The sequence below is a fragment of the Mesocricetus auratus genome, unplaced genomic scaffold, assembly GCF_017639785.1.
Source record: "Mesocricetus auratus isolate SY011 unplaced genomic scaffold, BCM_Maur_2.0 Super-Scaffold_100015, whole genome shotgun sequence".
NCBI lineage: Eukaryota > Metazoa > Chordata > Mammalia > Rodentia > Cricetidae > Mesocricetus > Mesocricetus auratus.
The window spans coordinates 59,700,929-59,720,886 of NW_024429198.1; the positions used below are offsets into that span (position 1 = coordinate 59,700,929).

General features: G+C 42.4%; 1 long non-coding RNA gene across 1 annotated transcript in view; it reads right to left on the minus strand.

Moving 5' to 3' along the window:
* Positions 1 to 19,958, minus strand: part of LOC110343726 — a 49,272-nt gene that overhangs the window by 12,474 nt on the left and 16,840 nt on the right. The gene's annotated exons all lie outside the window — the stretch shown is intronic.

The window sequence follows — 19,958 nt, forward strand, 5'->3', positions numbered from 1 at the left end:
CCCCATATCCTGGCACGAAACAGCAGGCGTCAAAAGCACAGCACCATGGCCATCGATAAAAGCAGCTCGAGGAGCCCAGGTCAGTACATACTTGCTTGACTATTTGTCCTCTGCCAGCAGGAAGCTCCTTGCTTTCAGTCAGATCATCTCATGACCCTTGTTAGAATCCCACCTGCCAGGCAAAAGTCTGGGTGTCACCAGGAGCATCATGACCATAGTGTCTCCCATGAGCACACACTCTGAGAGCAGGCACCATGGTCCCAATCATGAGCACTGTCTCAAATCACCCACACTTCACAATTGTCTAGGATGTTGGATAATGCAACATTTATAATCATAATTTGATTAATACAGATTTCCCTATCATCATCAAAAATTATAAGTTTATACATTTAACAAGAGGCAAAGTAGATATTTCCTTCCAGGGACACATGAGATAAAAGTCAAACTGCTCACTTAGGGATATAATCTGCAGACCACAATAGAGCATGTAGAATAATAAAATCTCTTTTCTGGAAATTTTGTCATGAAGGAGTAACTCCCTGAAAATGAAGACTAACAAGAATGACTTTCTTATAAGCAAGATTACAGATTATTTTTAATTATTAGGGAAAACAGAGTATCATGTATCTTCACATAAGGGTAGCCAGTTATTAGAAAGAGAAAAACCTATTTTGGATTCTTTGAAAGATACAATGGGTCACATTAAAGACTTCAAACTGATAGATCCATGCTGAGATTTTGATGTTCTGATGGTCTATACCCCAACTGCTAAATAAAAAAGGATCTTTATGGTGCATTGCCAACTGCAAGGCCTCCCTCTCAACATAACCAAATTCTCTAATTTCCTTCTTCACATCAGTTTCTTGAAAATACTACATTTCCAATTCCTATGTAAAAATATATGAAACAAATATATATATATATACATATATATATATATATGTATATCAGTCATTTAACTCTGGAAAATGACATGACTATTTTACTACTTCAGAGACCTCAAGAACTGTTGAACCCCACAGACAGTCTCATAAATTACCAACAGTGATACCACTGGAGAAATAATAAACTTGGAGTGGGTTAAGTGGCTTTGCCCCTCCCTGTTCTTCCCTAGCCCACATTCCTCCTTGGGGATAGTCCTGTGAGCACACAACCCCCATGGCTATGTGATTATTGACATCTGTGCATCTTAGAATCAAACTCAAGAACATTGGGGCATGGGAAATAGCAAAACCACTAACGTGCTTGCCAGATAAGCATGGGAAGCCACGTTCAATCCCTGACATCCATGTAGAAGATCAGACATGGTGACATGTACTTGGGAACTTGGCGTGAACTTGGGAAGTTGAGGTAGGTAGATCTCTGGGGCTCACTTGGCTGGCCAGTAGGCCGAGCTAGCCTACTTAACAAGCCTCACATCAATGAGAGACCCTGACTCAAAACACAGAGTGAATGGTTCATGAAAGACAATAACTGAGGGTGACCTCTGGCTTCTACATACAATCATGCATCCCCTAAAAATGTTGGTGCGCACATGCATGCGTGCACACACACACATGTACAGTGACACCTCAACAAAGTAATTATGTGTCTTCCTGAGCTTCCCTAGGTGGTATCATATTAACTAAGGAGTTAATGCAAATCTGTTAAAACCATTTTACTTCTTGAAACTGTTCTTGCTCTCATCTTCCCAATGATGCAATTATTTCTAAAACTCTGTAACTTCTTGTACTTTATGTATAATCATGCTTTCTTTCATTACACCTAAATGTGCAGCTGTCAGGAATGGCCTCTGCTAGGAGTCTTCTGCATTGATCAGTTGAGAGATCAATATCAAGAAGTCAGCTGGAGTCAGATGGACAGTATTGCACCCCCGTGTGCCTGCTGGGAAAAACTGCTTAAGGAACTAGCAGAGGATTTGGAGACGAAATTTCACCCATGAACACTGATGACTCGCAGCTCTTCTCCCTGGTTTATACTGTAAGCAAGAGTGATATGTCCCCACTCACACCTTAGCACAGGCCATTGCTCCCCAAAAGGAGCCTCTAAGGAAACTTCTCAGCCCTGCCATCCCCTTTGCATCTAGTCTCGTCAGAACAGCACAGCACATACAATTGATTTTGAAAAAGATAGTCTTTTGATGGGCAGCATATAAATGAGCCACTCAAAAGGTCTGTTACTGGTTCTCAGGTGGGTTATCACTTTCGGAGAGTTCAAAGCTCAGGGGAGGCCCACTCTATGCAGATACCCCCTTCTTCCTCAAGGTCCTGAGAACTATAACGTAGGAAGGTGAAAATGAGCCGGGTGTCGGTGCACAACTATCATTCCAGTACTCCAAGGCCGAGTAAGAAGGATGCCAGGAGTTAAAGGCAACCCTGAGGAAAACAGCAAGGACCAGGCCGGGGCTACATAAGACGTTCCTGTCTCACAAGCTCTGGAGGGGTGAAGGAAGTCTGGCAGAGGAGCAAAAGAAAGAGAATTAGCCATAAAAAAACGTTGAAAAAATGGAAAGGAAACAAACTTTGTAAAGAGTTAGAAATCTGCCTTGATCATCAGCCTGGGAAGCCAGCATGGGACTGATCAAGACCCCCTGAATGTGGGTGTCAGTGAGGAGGCCTAGGGAATCTATTGAGCCTTGGGCAGCAGATCAGTACCCATCCCAAGTATACACACGGACTTTGGACTCCCATAGAACAATGTGAGGTGCACTCTCACCCCGAACTCTTGGGGAAGGGTCTAGGCCCTGCCCTATATGAAATGACAGACTATGCACACCCCCATGGAGGGCCTCACCCTCCCTGGGGAAATGAGGGGATAACGGGGGGGGGGGGGGGGAGGGCTCGGGAGGAAGGGAGGGAATGGGAGAGGGACCTGGAACTGACTTGTGAAGCAACCTTGTTTCTTATCTAAATTTAAACTGGAAAATAAAATTAAAAAAAAAAAACGGGGGTGCAATACTGCCTTGATAATCATCCAAACGTAGATCAATGTCTTTGAGTAATGGGTTCTAAACCCTCCCTGCAGGGTTGGCTGAGCAAGCCTGGACAGCAGGTAATACTCATCTGCCCAGTGTGGAACAGCAGCCAAACAAACAAAAGGAGATGAGAGGATCACAGGCGGGAGGGGGAGAGGGGGCAGGGAGCTGAGAGTGGACACGATCAAAGACACATTGGATGCATGCATGAAATTGTTGAGGAATAGATAAAATATTTTTGTAAAAGAACTTGTCATGCCCTCTTGTATCAGTGAGGACACTAAGAGGAGTAACCCTTCAAGCCTTTTCCACAGCCCTTACGTACCCACCCACCCTTGTTTGCAATTTACAAGCAGGACTCCACGGCCTGCTGACCTAGGGATAGATAACCGGAGACTGGAGATGGATGTTTGTGCCTAGCTGTACTCAAAGTCTCAAACACAGTTATGTGAGCCATCCCTATTGGACTGTAACCCCATCAACCCTGCCCCACATTTGACTATCATAAGAGGAAAGAAACGAAGGAAGGAATCTATGACTTTCCTCCTAAGGTGGGGTCTAACCAGCGTGCTCTTTGGAAAACTAAGACAACCAGACAACAGAAGAAGGAAGGGGGCCCAGTGGATGAGGAAGTGTAGCTGCAGACCGTGGTCACAGAATGCAAAGTCCTCCCTGGGTGTGGCAGTGGGACCATCCTTCATTTTAATTTGGTAAGGATGGAGTTGCTGGTCTCCGAGAGGGCCACGATGGCCTCCGGTCCACACAGCCACTCTGAAATACCATGACCGTTTCTCACAAAGGAAGCCAGACAGTCGGGGAGGCGAGCAGGAAGCAGCTGGAGGAGCGAGATTAATGAGGAAGCACAAAATGAGGGGGAGCAACAACTGGAAACCCTTGTGGTGGCATCAGGAACGCGGCCAGAGAAGACAACCTTGTTATCACATCTGTTCTGTCATTATAATTAAACGGTAATGCGCTTCTCTTGTTGGGCTACCAGGGTAGAATTCCAAGTGGGGGAGCCCCTCACTGCTTATCTGGTCCCCAGCCACTGCCCTTCTCCAGGAAGCTGAAAAATCATTGTGCTAATAGGCTGGGTGTCTGGACCAAGTGTTAATTTTGGATTACATCTGAGTGGAAATAAGATGAAGGTCTGGGGAATGATTCGCCTTCACTCAGATGTTTCATTTCCATTTACCAGAACTGCAGAATACCCGGGGAGATGTTCTCACTCCAATTTGGAGGATTTCATAAGCCTCCAAACTTTTAGCTATTGATTGAAGCTCTTGAGCTTTGGAAGCTGCATACACACTCTATAGACAAACAGGAAGGCTGTGTGAGCCCCCCTGAGGACAGCCGCTGCTCTCATGTGGACACCCCTATGCTCTTGCCACAGCCTGCCCTGCCTGACCCCAAGGCCCATTAGAGGCACTCAGAACCATTAGCTCAGACTGGCTCTGGGCTCAGTAAATACTCTTGTGTCCTGCTAGAAACTAGGGCAGCTGCCTGAGTTTTTTTTTTCTTTTCTTTCTTTCAAAATCAGCAAACCAAAGTTCCCCACCCCAAATGGCTCAAATCTGCCTCTTAATAAGCATGCTGTTTTATGTATTCAGCAAGTGGAGATCAGCATGAACTCGAGTTTGCTGGACTCTCAGGCCTTTTTCATTAGGTTTTAAATAGCTCGGATGGTGTTTGATTCTGGACAGGGCCATTTGCTCAAAGGATGCCAATAATCAGATTCCCTCCATCAGAAGATTAGCGTCCATCCGTGCAGGAGAAGGCACTAACTATCATCTTTGGGATCTGTGAGCTAAACAGTGGTTGTTTGTGAGGCTCCCTGGGGCTTTGAAAAACAAAGCCCTTGGCTGTGCAGGAAGGGAAGGGAGGATGGGGAACACAGGGTTGCTGTGTTGAGGCACTGTGCATTGTTCAATTCAGCTTCCACCAGAAATGTTTGGTTGCAGCAATGCTCTAGGACCTGGGCACTACAAGGCTGTATCTTCCTCAAGACAACAAAGAAAGAGCAAGCTGAGCCTTAAGGAGATTGACTTAGCTACACAGTATTTGGTGATTAGCCCAGTGAGTTGGAGAATAACATTGACCATCTAGTGTAGAAGCTTCCCTGACCTCTTATAAACCATCTCAGAACAAAAACAAGCATCTTAAGTAGTAGCCATGGAACAGCGCCCAGCTTTATTCCCTATTAACTGCACTGGCCAGCTCCTAGGACCATCTACACAGAGTTAGGGAGGGAGCAGGTGTTGAGTAAATTCTGATTATATTGAATCATGAGTGGTTCACTTATGCTCTCTTTGCCCCCCACTACATGGCTCGCTTAGCTTTTATTCTTCAAAACTTACACAGGAAAAATCCCTTTCACAACCAATGAAACAAGCAGCTAGACTGTTAAATTCATTCTGGCTGCTCAGCAAATATATTTCCTATTTCTGAACTCACAGATAAAGTGTGTCTCCCCTACCTTGTGTGTGGGAAGCAATATAAACATAAGAGGAATGAGTTGCAAGCAGATCACATCTTGTAGAAGACAGCGAGGAAAGATGGAGGACCCTAACTAAGTGACTGACCACCTGGAGCAGAGTCATGGATCTCTCCTTAGGAATCATAACCAAAGAGTAAAGTGGATGTGGTGGGAGGCAGGATGAATTGGGAGATTAGCTTCCTATGGTCAGTAGTCCTCACTCTAGCACTGTAAACTGGTGTTTTGAAATGTAGCTTGATTGTAACAAAACTCAGAAACATGAGGCAATGACTTGGAAGTTAGGCTAAAAATAACAGTGAGAGAGTACATGCCATGTTTCTCTTTTTGTGACTGGGTTACTCTCTCATATATGGATTTTAGACATAGATCTGGGGAGTGCCAGCCTACAATCCCATGGCCAGAGAGTCTGGGAAACAGAACCTTCATTCAGTGGCTGATGGAAGCAGAGGCAGACTCCCACGGCTAAGCACTGAGCTGAACTCAAGAAATCCAGTGACAGAGAGGGAGGACTGATGACCAAAGGCATTAAGACTGGGCTGGTTTAACCCCCAGAAACAGCTGACCTGACAAGGGTTAGCTCTTGAATCCCAGACTGATGCCTGGGAATCCAGCATAGGACTGATCAAGATCCCCTGAATGTGGGTGTCAGTGAGGAGGCCTAGGTAATCTATTGAGCCTTGGGTAGTAAATCAGTATTTCTCTCAGGTATACAAATGGACTTTGGACTCCCATCCAACAATGAGAGACGCATTCTCACCCTGAACTCTTGGGGGAGGGTCCAGGCCCTGTCCTGGATGAAATGACAGACTATGGACACCCCCATGGAGGGCCTCACCCTCCCTGGAGAAATGAGCAGATACTGGGGGAGGGGGGTTACTGGGAGGGTACGGGAGGAGGGAAAGGAAACAGAGAGGGATCTGGAATTGACATGTGAAGCAACCTTGTTTCTAATTTAAATTTAAATTTAAAAATAAAAAATATCTTTAAAAAAATGAATCTGATACCAGAGCATGGAGCAAAAGCCCCTGCACCATGGTCAGCAGTCGGGGGAATATATCGCCAACAGGGCTTATTGCATGAGAGGAAGTAATTAGTAGGAAAGTGTTTATAGTTATTGCTAAATATGCTGATCTTTTTAATGTAGAAATTCACAACTGGTTGAAGTGAAGAAAATAAGCGTCCCTGGAAAGATCAGCCACAAGTGGGACACACACATGCTCTCAAGCATGCATGCATGCACATGCACGCACACGCGCACACACACACACACACATACACACACACATACACACTCAAGAACTCACACACTCACACATATTAGGATCAAGAACTATCACAGAAGAAGGGACAAAAGGATTATGATAGCCAGAAGTCAGAGAAGACTGTAGCAAAACAATGTTTTCTTCACATGATAGAATTATTGCATCCAGGAGCTGTGGCTGCATGCAGAGTCTTCCACGGGATCCTGGTGGCCAGTATTCTAGCACAGGAGGGGGGAGAGGCTGGCTCATGAGGCCCTGCCATCACTGAGAAGCTATTGATAGTTGATGGCTTTTACGAAATGGAGTGTCAGGCTTTTAAGGATGTAGACTCTGGTAGATCAACCAGACTCTTGCCTATGATTCCATAACTACAAATATATGGGCAGCAGAAATTGGATTCAGGGAATTATTAAAAATAAAAATATGACACATAACTGGGCAGGTAGAAAATGGGGTGGATCTTAGAAGAGTTAAGGGGAAAAGTAGTGGTGAGTGTGGTCAAAATGTATTGTGTGATATTCTCAAAGACTTAAGAAAAATATTGTTAAGATTGGTCACCTATTATGATAAAGTGATCAGTTCAAGAGAATATTTATTATTATTATATGAGAAGAAATGAAAGGCAATGGAAAGACTCCAGTAATTGGGCCTTGAATCATCATAAAAAGAAAGAACCACATGGGGAGGTAATGCAAGAAGCCAAGATGAAAAGTGAATAAAGGAGATGTTTCAAGATAACAGAACTGATGTGAACCTGCCCACTGCCAGTGAAAAAGGCATGCTACCACACTCAGAGAATGTCAGGTGGCTGTGGACCAGCAACATTTGTGTTCTTTGTTTCTTACCTTCTTTACAAATGTGCCTTTTAGTAACACAAGTGTATTCTTTACTCATAACTGTACAATGATGCATGAGAGCTAAGTTTGGAAACACGTGCATGTATAGATAAAGAGGCCATGCCCAGGGACTGGAACTGTGTATCTGCAAGCCAAGAAACACTCAGGCTTTTCCTGAGCCTCAGAAGCTAAAAGCAACAAGCAAGCTCTCCATCTAGATTTCGGAGCAAATGCATTCCCACTCCACACCCTGACTTCAGATTTCTAATTCCCCACACTGAAAGAGAACTGTTGTTTTTGAAATGCCCAGTTAGTGTCACTTTCTTAGGGCTGACCTAGAAAGCAAAAATAGTCAACCTGTGGGGCGTTTGTGATAGACTGTCCAAACCCCTTAAAGAAGCGTGATGTAGGGTAGAGATAATGAGATGGGTAGGAAGGCCAGAGGCCAGTCTAAGCTCAGACAATGCTGTGCTCCTCTGAGCAGCTGAGCACACACCTAGATGGTTCCACCCAGTCCTCCCTGCTTTTATGTGAGCACTGTCCAAGGAAAATGGGAAGACATAGACACAATAAAGAGTGCCATGACCTTCTACTCCTGCTTGTCCTCAGCCTTGAAGCAGATTGGAGATGCTTTTAGTACATACCTTGGAACAATTGTGGGCAGCAGAACCACACTTTGTCCTTCTGATCATGCTGACCTGAGACAGGAGCATGAAGCAGCGTGACTTATTTTATCCAGAGGGAAACAGCTTACCTGGTCTCAGAAGAGACAGGCGTTCCCATCTTCTTCAGATCCACAGGAACTGACATGGCACTGTTGACGCAGTCATAAACTCAACCACAGAAGGAATGCTTACACTACGAAAATAAGCATATGCTACAACCAAGTGTGTCTCTCTTTTGTAAGGATAGTTGTTAAATGCCAACCACTGCACTACTGGCTAACCTGCTGAATAAGAAAGGTGTGTGTTGCTCTCACAGAGCAACAGCTTAGTTACCTAGGATTAAGCAGAATGCTTAATAAATACTGATTTTAGGATTCATAGGATTTTATATTAGTGAATTTTCTCATAGCAGTTACACCTGACATAAACAACCGACAAGGAGAAATTATTTTTAAGCTTATTGTTTTAGGGAGTTCGGTCCCTTGTTTGGCTCCATAGTTTGGTTAGTATCACAGGACTGAAAGTACGCGGTATAGAAGGTTCCTTGCCTCAGTACTAGTGAGCAAACATTTAACAAAAGAGTCTGTGAGAGACAGGTTGTATTCGAGTGGATACAAATGGAATGAATCTTTGTATCCCCTTAATGCTATGTGTTGAAGCTTTAACCCCTTATCACTAGGCCCAGGAAGGCTCATTGGTCACCAGGTGCTTTCACCCATTCGGACATCCTTCTTCTTAACAGTGACTCATTCAGATAGATTAGCCTGTGGTCGGGTGTATATCCTCAAGCTTTCTATATTTTTTTTCATTTACAAGTTATATAGCAAAGTCACCAGGCATATTAGTCACACCTTGCCCTCACACTTGCTGAGTAGCTACTGACCCTTCACTATAAAAACATTGTTTATAGTTCTTAGAAATGATAGGGAAAGGGTTGCTTCCCATCTGCAAGTGAAAGCTTAGTCAAAGAGCACAAAACAATGAGACACATATTAAACTGTGATTGCAAAAGAGTAAGTCAGGGTGCTTTCAGAGAATGATGGGGACTAAGGCTAAAAATCTACCCTTCCAGGTGACATCATAGCCATTCATGAAAAAGCATGAGGAAATTTACTTCAACTCTGTTTTGCTGTTGTTGTTTTGGTTTTCATTTTATTTTATTTTTATTTATTCTTTTTCCATAAGCTACACCATGTCTAAGTTTCCATTCCCTCTGCTCCTTTCAATGTCTCCCACCCCAACTTTCTTCTCCCCCAGATCCACTCCTACTGTGTTTCCCTTAAAAAAAAAAGAGCCCAGCATCCCAGGGACATCAACCAAACATGGCATAGCAAGTAAAAACAAGACTAGGCACAACCCTTCACATCAAGGCTGGATGAGACAACCCAGTAGGAGAAAAGGGATCCCAGGAGAAGGCAAAAGAGTCACAGACAGCCCCCTCTCACTATTAGTATTCCCATAAAAACACTAAGCTACACAACAGTCACATATATGCAGAGAACCTAGTACAGTATCTTATAGGCTCTGTGATTGCTACCTTCCCTTTGAGCCCTGTTTAGTTTATTCTGTGGGGCATGTTCTTGCGGTATTCTCTACCCCTCTGGCTCCTCCAATTAATCCTACCCCTCTTGTACAGGGTTCCGCAAGCTCCACCTAAGATGTGCCTGCGGGTCTGTGCATCTGCTCCCATTAGCTGCTGGATGAAGTGTCTCTGATGACAATTTGAGCGAGGCACCAATCTCTGAGTACAGAAGACTATCATGAGGAATAATTTCATTGACTTTTTCTTACATATGTGTGGAGTGGGGAGGTGTTGGGGAAGTCTTATGTCAATAAAGCACTGTTGGGCCAATAGGAATCTAGAAAGGTGGGACTAGGAGTCCTGGAGGACTCTGGGAAGGAGAAACACAAGAGAGTTGAGATGTAACGCCATGGGGTAGGAAGCCCGGAAACTTCTCCGGTAAGAGACATACTTAGATTAACAATTATGGGGTAATTACTTAAGTCAGAGCTAGCCAGTAAGAAACAAGGCCAACAGCTTCATAATTAATATAGCCTCCTGTGTGTTTATTTGGGACTGGTGCGGCTCTAGAACCAGGCTGGTGGGAAGGCTTCTCTCAAGGAAAAAGCTTCCCTTTATAGGGAGGCAGTTGTGTTTGGTTCTATCCTAGGTCTTTAGGCTACCCAACCTCTGGTTCCTGTAGAAGAACAGAACAGACAAGAAGAGAATGGAACAGCAACAGAAAGAATAATAAAATAAAGAACTAAGCTTTAGCCCTCAGAAACATCCTCATGTATCTGTTTGTCCATCAGACAACCTTCTCTCTATCTCCTCTTCAGCTTCTCTGACCTACTGAAGACTTGTCATTCATCAACACCCTAGGTTAGATCCTGACATGTTAGAACTGTGTGTGTGTGTGTTTCCCTTTTTTTACAGGCCCCAGAGAGTTAAGTTTTGACCCCCTCACTGGCCCCCCAAAATTAGGTTTTACTCTCTTAGACAGAAAATTCAAGTAGAGTGACTAGTTAGTTAAGTCTGTGGATCCCTCTCAATCCTGGATCCTCACAGCAGCAATAGATTTCCACATTGCTCCCCAAATGTTTCCCTAAATCCAGTCATCTCTCCTTATACTCTCTTCCTCCATTCCCCCTTGATACCTCTTGTTTCCATTTCTACCTGCCCCCGGTCCACCTGCAAAATCTACTCTATTTCCCCTTCCCAGGAAGATCCACGCATTCCCCCAACCCAATTGAGCTCTTCATAGTTTCACGAGGGGCCATTTGTTAATTGTCGATCTTAGTGTCTGCAAAACTAGTGTTCTGTTCAGGAAGTTGTCTCCTATGCTAATGTGTTCAAGGCTATTCCCCACTTTCTCTTCTATCACGTTCAGTGTATCTGCTTTCATGTTTACATATTTGATCCCCTTGGACTTGAGTACTGTCCATGGTGATAGATATGGATCTATTCGCATTCTTCTACATGCAGACATCCAGTTAGACCAGTTCCATTTGTTGAAGATGCTTTCTTTTTTCCATTGGATATTTCTGGTTTCTTGATAAAAAGATATTCACCAGATCCACATCTGACAGAGAACTAATATTCAAAATATATAAAGAACTCAAGACGCTAGACATCAATGCAAATATCTGTATTTTCCAACAGTCTTTGGTGACCCCTAAAGTGGTTGTGACCCACAGGTTGAGAACCACTGCTTTTAAGTATCTGAAAAGAAACAGAAAGTGGCATTCTGATAAACATATAAATGTTGTTTGTGACCAATTTCATGAAGAATAAGGACAGTGTGGATCAACCCAGTAAAGATTGGGGATAGGTGTATGTTCAGAATTCAATTTGCTTGGTAAGAAAACTAGGGAGTAGGAGGATGATAGCTGAGATACAGATGGTCTTGAGTCACTCACAGATATGGTCTTGCCAGTATTTTGTCTAATGGGGAGTTCCAGACAGCTTCAGCAAGAGGATGGAATACTTATTCTTAAATGTGAAAGGATTCTAATGTTGGCAGGGAACATAATGGGGATAATATGTAGTTAGGAATCTGGCTAGTAGACTATGGTAGATACTGAGGTGAGACATCGTGGGGACCTCACAGGGATGACACACTAGAAAAGGGACAGTGGGACAGGATTTACATCCGCCCTTCCAGGGCCCAAGATCCGGCCATCCCAGCGAGGTGAGCTTGGGTCACCAGGGGAGCACTCCCCATCCTCTGCCCGACATCCATCCCCTCGATCTTCCGGGACCACTCCTGGCATCCAGTAGACCCACCAACACAGGAAAGACATCAGCCCTTCCAGGCCCCAAACTCCAGCAATCCCAGCCAGGAAAGACATCAGCCCTTCCAGACCCCAAACTCCAGTGACACCAGCTAGGCCTCAAACTCTGGCGATCCCAGCTTCAGCTTCAGGAAGGAAGGAGAGCAGTGGAGACAGAAAGACGCCACCAGCACCCACTGGAAGAAGAGATGGGAAGAAGACAGAATAAGAGCTCACTCAGCAATCAAAAGACCAACATGACTCCACCAGAATCTAGGGAATCAACACCAGCAAGACCTTAAAAACATTACATAGATGAAGCAGAGGAGACAGACCTTAAAAATCATTTTATGAAGATGATAGAGACCCTCAAAGAAGAAACGAGGAAATCCCTTAAAGAATTAGAGGAAAAAACAAACAAAAAATCCATGAAATAGGGGAAAAATTCAAGAAATAAACAAATCTCTCAAAGAATCTAAAGAGTACCAAGAAAAAACAACCAAACAAATGAAGGAAACAACTCAAACAGTTGAAGGTTGAAAGCTGAAATAGAAACAAAAAAAAAACACAGAACGAGGGGATGCTAGAAATGGAAAAGCTGGGTAAACAATCAGGAACTACAGATGCAAGGATCCCCAATAGAATACAAGAGATAGAAGAGAGAATTTCATGTGTTGAAGACTCATTAGAAGATATACAGTCGTCAACCAAAGAAAACCTCAAAACCAACAAATCCCAACACAAAATATCCAGGAAATATGGGACACAGTGAAGAACCCAAACGTGAGAATAATAGATATAGAAGAAGGTGAAGAAATATAGCTCAAAGGCACAGAAAACATATTCAACAAAATCATAGAAGAAAACTTCCCCAACCTAAAGATGGATATGCCTATTAAAAATACAAGAATCTTACAGAACACCAAATAGGCTGGACCAGAAAAAGAAGTCACCTCACCATATAATAATCAAAACATCAAAACTACAGAATAAAGAGAAAATATTAAGAGCAGCTAAAGAAAAAGGCCAAGTAACATATAAAGGCAGACCTATCCGAATTACACATGACTTTTCAATGGAAACGATGAAAGCCAGAAGATCCTGGACAGATGTCCTACAAACGCTAAGGGAACAAGGATGCCAGCCCAGACTACTATATCCAGCAAGGCTTTCAATTACCATAGATGGAGAAAACAAAATATTCCATGACAAAGCCAGATTTAAACAATACTTATACGTGAATCCAGCTCTACAGAAAGTGCTAGAAGGAAAATCTAGATCATAGGAAGATAACTACACTCACAAAGACACAGGCAATATATAATCCCACTTTACAAAACACCAAAAGAAAAAGGGAGGAGAAACTACACAAAATAACTTCATTACTAATAAATCAAGCAAAAACAAGAATCATCAAACAATGGTCATTGATATCCCTAAATGTCAACGGCCTCAACTTGCCTATAAAAAGACACAGACTAGCAGAATGGATACAAAGACAGAACCCATACAAGAAACACATCTCAACATCAAAGACAGATGGTATCTCAAAGTAAAGGGTTGGGAAAAGATTTTCCAATCAAACAGACCCAAGAAACAAGCGGGTGTAGCAATCCTAATATCTAACAAACTAGACTTCAAACTAAAATTAATCAAAAGAGATGAAGAAGGACATTTCATATTCAACAAAGTAAAAGTCCATCAAGATGAAGTCTCAATTTTAAACATCTATGCCCCAAATACAAAGGCACCTACATTTGTGAAAGAAACATTACTAAAGCTCAAATTGCACATAAAATCTCACACACTAATAGTAGGAGACTTCAACACTCCGCTCTCACCGCTCCAGACAGGACCCCCAGACAGAAACTTAACAAACAAACAAAAGAACTAATAGAAGTTATGACCCAACTGGGTTTGACAGACGTCTATAAAACATTCCACCCAAACACAAAGGGATATACCTTCTTCTTGGCACCACATGGAACCTTCTCTAAAATTGACCACATAATAGGAAACATAGCAAATCTCCACAGATACAAAAAAATTGGAATAACCCCCTGTATCTTATCAGACCACCATGAATTAAAATTAGAATTCAACAATAACATAAATCGCAGAAACCCTACAAACTCATGGAAACTGAACAATGCACAATTGCACCATCCCTGGGTAAAGGAAGAAATAAAAAAGAAAGACTTCCTGGAATTCAAAGAGAATGAAGACACAACATACACAAACTTATGGGACACATTGAAAGCAGTGCTGAGAGGGAAGTTCATAGCACTATGTGCCCACATGAAGAAACTGGAGAACTGTCATACTAGAGAATTAATAGCACAGCTGAATGTTCTAAAACAAAAATAAGCAAACTCACCCAGAAGGAGCAGACGCCAGGAAATAATCAAATTGAGGGCTGAAATCAATCAAGTAGAAACCAGGAAAACATTGAGAAGAATCAATGAAACAAAGAGTGGGTTCTTTGAGAAAATCAACACAATAGACAAACCTCTGCCCAAACTAACCAAAAGACAGAGAGAGAGCATGCTAATTAACAAAATCAGAAATGAAAATGGGGACATAACAACGGACTCTGAGGAAATCCAGAGAATCATCAGGACATACTTTGAAAATCTGTACTCCACAAAATTTGAAAATTTAAAGGAAATGGACAATTTCCTGGATAGATAAAACTTGCCAAAACTTGCAGATAAACAATCTAAACAGACCTATAACCCTTAATGTAATAGAAGCAGCCATCAAAAGTCTCCCAAACAAAAAAAAAGCCCAGGCCCAGATGGCTTCAGTGCAGACTTCTACCAGAAATTCAAAGAACAGCTAATTCCAATACTCCTCAAAGTATTCCACACAATAGAAGCAGAAGGCTCACTGCCAAACTCTTTTTACAAGGCTACAATTACCTTGATACCCAAGCCACACAAAGACACAACTAAGAAAGAGAACTATAGACCAATTTCCCTCATGAACATCGATGCAAAAATACTCAATAAAATACTAGCAAACCAGATTCAAGAACACATCAGAAAAATCATCCACCATGATCAAGTAGGCTTCATCCCAGGAATGCAGGGATGGTTCAACATTAGAAAGTCTATCAATGTAATCCACCATGTAAACAAACTGCGAAAGAAAACCACATGATCATTTCACTAGATGCTGAAAAAGCCTTTGACAAAATCCAGCACCCCTTCATGATAAAGGTCCTAGAGGGATCAAGGATAACAGGAACATACCTGAATATAATAAAAGCAATATACAGTAAACCAACAGCTAACATCAAACTAAATGGAGTGAAACTCAACACAATTCCTCTAAAATCAGGAACAAGACAAGGCTGTCCACTCTCTCCGTATCTCTTCAATATTGTACTTGAAGTTCTAGCTACAGCAATATGACAACAAAAGGAGATCAAGGGGATACAAATCAGAAAAGAAGAAGTCAAGCTTTCACTATTTGCAGATGATATGATAGTTTATATAAGTGACCCAAAAAACTCCGCAAGGGAACTCCTAGAGCTGATAAACACCTTCAGCAAAGTGGCAGGATACAAGGTAAACTCAAAAAAATCAGTGGCGATAATGTTAACCAAGGAAGCGAAAGACATGTATATCAAGAACTTTGAGTCTTTAAAGAAAAAAATCAAAGAGGATACCAGAAAATGGAAAGATCTCTCATGGCCTTGGATTGGTAGGATCAACATAATAAAAATTGCAATCTTGCAAAAAGCAGTCTACAGATTCAATGCAATCCCTATCAAAATTCTGGCACAATTCTTCACAGACCTGGAAAGAACATCAATCACTTTTATAGGGAAAAACAAAAGGCCCAGGATAGCCAAAACAACCCTATACAATAAAGGAACCTCAGGAGGCATCACCATATCTGACTTCAAGCTCTATTATAGAGTTATAGTCCTGAAAACAGCTTGGTATTGGCACAAAACTTGGCAGGTTGACCAATGGAACCAAATTGAAGACCCTGATTTTAACCCACACACCTATGAACACTTGATTTTTGACAAAGAAGCTAAAACTATACAATGGGGAAAAAAAGCATCTTCAACAAATGGTGCTGGCATAACTGGGTACTGGCATGCAGAAGACTGCATGCAGATAGACCCATGTTTATCACCTTGTACAAAACTTAAGTCCAAATGGATCAAAGATCTCAACATAAATCCAGCCACACTGAAACTTTTAGAAGAGAAAGTGGGAGATACTCTTCAACGAGTTGGTACAGGAGACCACTTTCTGAACATAACACCAGTGATACAGACACTGAGATCGACAATTAACAAATGGGACCTCATGAAACTAAAAAGCTTCTGTAAGGCAAAAGACACAGTCAACAAGACAAAAAGGCAGTCCACAGAATGGGAAAAGATATTCACTAACCTCACATCTGACAGAGGGCTAATCTCCAAAATATACAAATAACTCAAGAAGCAAGGCTCCAAAACACCAAAGGATCCAATTAAAAGGTGGGATACAGAACTAAACAGAGAATTCTCAATAGAGGAGATTAAGACACTTAAGAAAGTGCTCAACATCCTTAGCCATCAGGGAAATGCAAATCAAAACAACTTTGAGATGCCATCTTACTCCTGTCAGAATGGCTAAAATAAAAAACACCGAAGACAATTTATGCTGGAGAGGATGTAGAGAGAGGGGAACACTCCTCCACTGCTGGTGGGAGTGCCAACTTGTACAGCCACTTTGGAAAGCAGTATGGAGACTCCTCAGGAAATGGGAATCAATCTACCACAAGACCCAGCAATTACACTCTTAGGCAAATGTCCAAAAGAGGCAAATTCATCAACAAGGGCATCTGCTCCACTATGTTCATAGCAGCATTATTTGTAATAGCCAGAACCTGGAAGCAACCTAGATGCCCCTCAACTGAAGAGTGGATAGAGAAAATGTGGTACATTTACACAATGGAGTATTACTCAGCAGAAAAAAACAATGGAATCTTGAAATTCGCAGGTACATGGATAGCACTGGAAGAAACCATCCTGAGTGAGGTAACCCAGTCACAAAAAGATGAACATGGTATGTACTCACTCATATATGGATTTTAAACATGGATCAGGAGAGTGCCAGTCTGTACTTCCACTGACAGAGAGTCTGGGAAACAGGAAAGAACATAAAAGATATGCATGGTACCCAAGAGAAGAGAAATGAGGCAAGATCCTCTGAACAGATGGGGAATACGGCAAGGGGTGGGGGGAGGGGGACCTGGGAAATAGAGAGGGGGAGAAGAGGAAAAGAGAGTAGGATGTAGAGGAACAGGAAGGTCGACTGGGGGGTTAGGATAGGGGGAAGAGGGAATCATAGGTTAGAAGACAGATCAGGCACCATTGACCTCTAGTGATCTAAAGGGATGACACCAGTTGGAAAGCTAAGCAATAGTGTAGAGACCACCTCGAATGACCATTCTTGATAATGAACTTGAAGTCTATAACCATCCTGGAGCCTTCATCCAGTGACTGATGGAAGCAGAGGCAAACACTCACAGTTAAACACTGAACTGAGCCCAAGGAACCCAGCGACAGAGAGAGAGGCGCAATGAGCAAATTGGCAAAGAATGGGCTGACAAAACCAGCTGAGACAGCTGATCTGAACAGGGGAGAGTTCTTGGACCCCAGACTGACAGCTGGGAGGCCAGCATGGGAATGTGAGAGTCAGTGAGGAGGCCTGGGCTACCTATGGGGTCCTGAGCAGTGGGTCATTGTTTATCCCTCGAATACTAACAGACATCGTGTGTCCATAACACAAAGAGTTCTCAGCCTGAACTCTTAGGGGAGTGCCTGGACCCTACCCTGAGTGAAATGACAGACTCTAGATATCCCCTATGTGGAAGGAATTGGCAATAGGGTAGGAGGATGGGGAGATGGTGGGGGGGTAAGGGAGGAGGGGAGGGAGAGGGAACTGGGATTGACATGTAAAACAAGATATGTAAAATTAAAATAAAAAAAAGAAAAGGGACAGGGGTGGGGACTAAGGTGCATTTTAAAACAGCCTTTGATGATTATGACAGCATTGTCTCCCTGATGGAGACTGACACTGGGATTGTACAACCATGCTGTGGGAATGACCTAGCATCCTCAGTAATTTTTGCAATCATGGATGATCAACATTAAGCTACCAAGCAACAGATACTCTTTTATATCCCATACAAGTTATATCTATTAGTTCCACTACAAAGACCCAAAAGTAAACACAGCATCCCCATGTCAGAATGAAGAAAACAAGTTCAGCAAATCTGATTTGTTCATGGTTTGAAAACTATAATACAGTGGGAAAGTGGGTTAATATTTAACATGTACTTGCTTAATCCTCAAGCCCCCTCATACTGCTCTGTCTCTATCCTCATTGTGGATTTCCCCTTGACTTAGGACTGGAAGAGCACACATCAAACTGTGCAAGGCAATTTGCTTAGAGATTTCTATATTAATCAGCAGCAAGAAACGAGTATTGTTACTATAAGCTTACAAATATTGCTCTTAAATGTGTTATTAGAGCTCCCGATTTATTTTTCAACAAATGTCAATATATACATGTAAATATTCTATACATGCTGAAATTTTCTTCTATTTGATCATTATGGAAAAATTTGAAGACCACTAATTATAAATGGTAACTATTAAGACTGGTTAACAAATAAGCAAAATACCTCCCCGTATTCTTATTTCACTCAAAATATGAAGTACATCATTGCCCTAAAATTGAAAATGCAACTATTTGGGTAGTCTTCTGTGGCAGGTCCAGCTATATTAGCAGATGTCCAGGTAACCAGCAGCCTCTTGTCCAGAGGTAACGAGCTGTGTGTGATCCAGATATAAAGACAGACATATCTGTAGCTCTGCAACCTGAGGACTACCTGGTGTAAGTCACTCTTCCTTTTTATAAAATAGGATGCTTTGCTTTGCCCCAAAGAGTGAGAGTGTCCCAAAGAGATAGATCTGCTGAGTGATAGATTTATAATCCAAATTCTACAGACTTTGTGGGTTATTTTTTCTTCTTCTTCCATGTTCTGCAAGATATAGCCCACCTTGTGTGTGCAGAAGGTGTTTGAATGTATGTGTGATTTGACAAAGAACACTACCCGGGGTAGAGTTAGTAGAACTAGCCTAAGCTAGGATGGCAGATGATTTTTTGGAGTGTTCACACAGGGGCTAGATGCTTTTCTGAATGTGTTATTTGGATTGTCTCATATAATTATTCCACTATACAAAGCTTGTACTACTACTAACTTTATTTCATGAAGTAAGAAACTGAGGAATAGATTAAGTGAGGTTTCCTCTGTACTACAGCTACTGGGAGGTGGCATCTACATCAGAGTCGAGGTGTTTAGACTCTGGTGCCAGATCTTGGAGAAAAGTCAATGTTCCCACACTGCAGAGACTAAATACTAACCCCTTGATCATTGTCACTATTGCAAAATACTTGAGAAAATAATTTAAGAAAAGGAGAAATAATTTTGGATCATGATATCAGATTTCCATGCATCTGGGTAGAGAGAACATGAGGTGGGGTGTTGAGGCACGCCTCATTAATTCCCCAAGCTTTTATCAATCCAATGAAACTGGTGATCGAGATTAACCATCACATGCTCTTTCTGAGCTTTGTGGTCAGAGGCCAGAGAGAAAAAGGAGTCCACACTTCTTAGCTACAACAAAGCCCCACACCCACTCCTCAACCTCTGTGCACACCCCTCTGCAGCCTTGGAGACGATGAGAGAGGTTTCTGAATGCATCGGTAGGGATGATAGAAGAGATCAGTGGATAGATACATCATTAGGGATGGGCAAAAAGATCTACGAATGTACCACTGGGTATCACCAAAGAGGTCCATTTTACCCTTTGCCTTATAAATGATGCACAGTCTGTCTCCTGCCTCCCAACTTTCTGCTGTTACTCCTTTT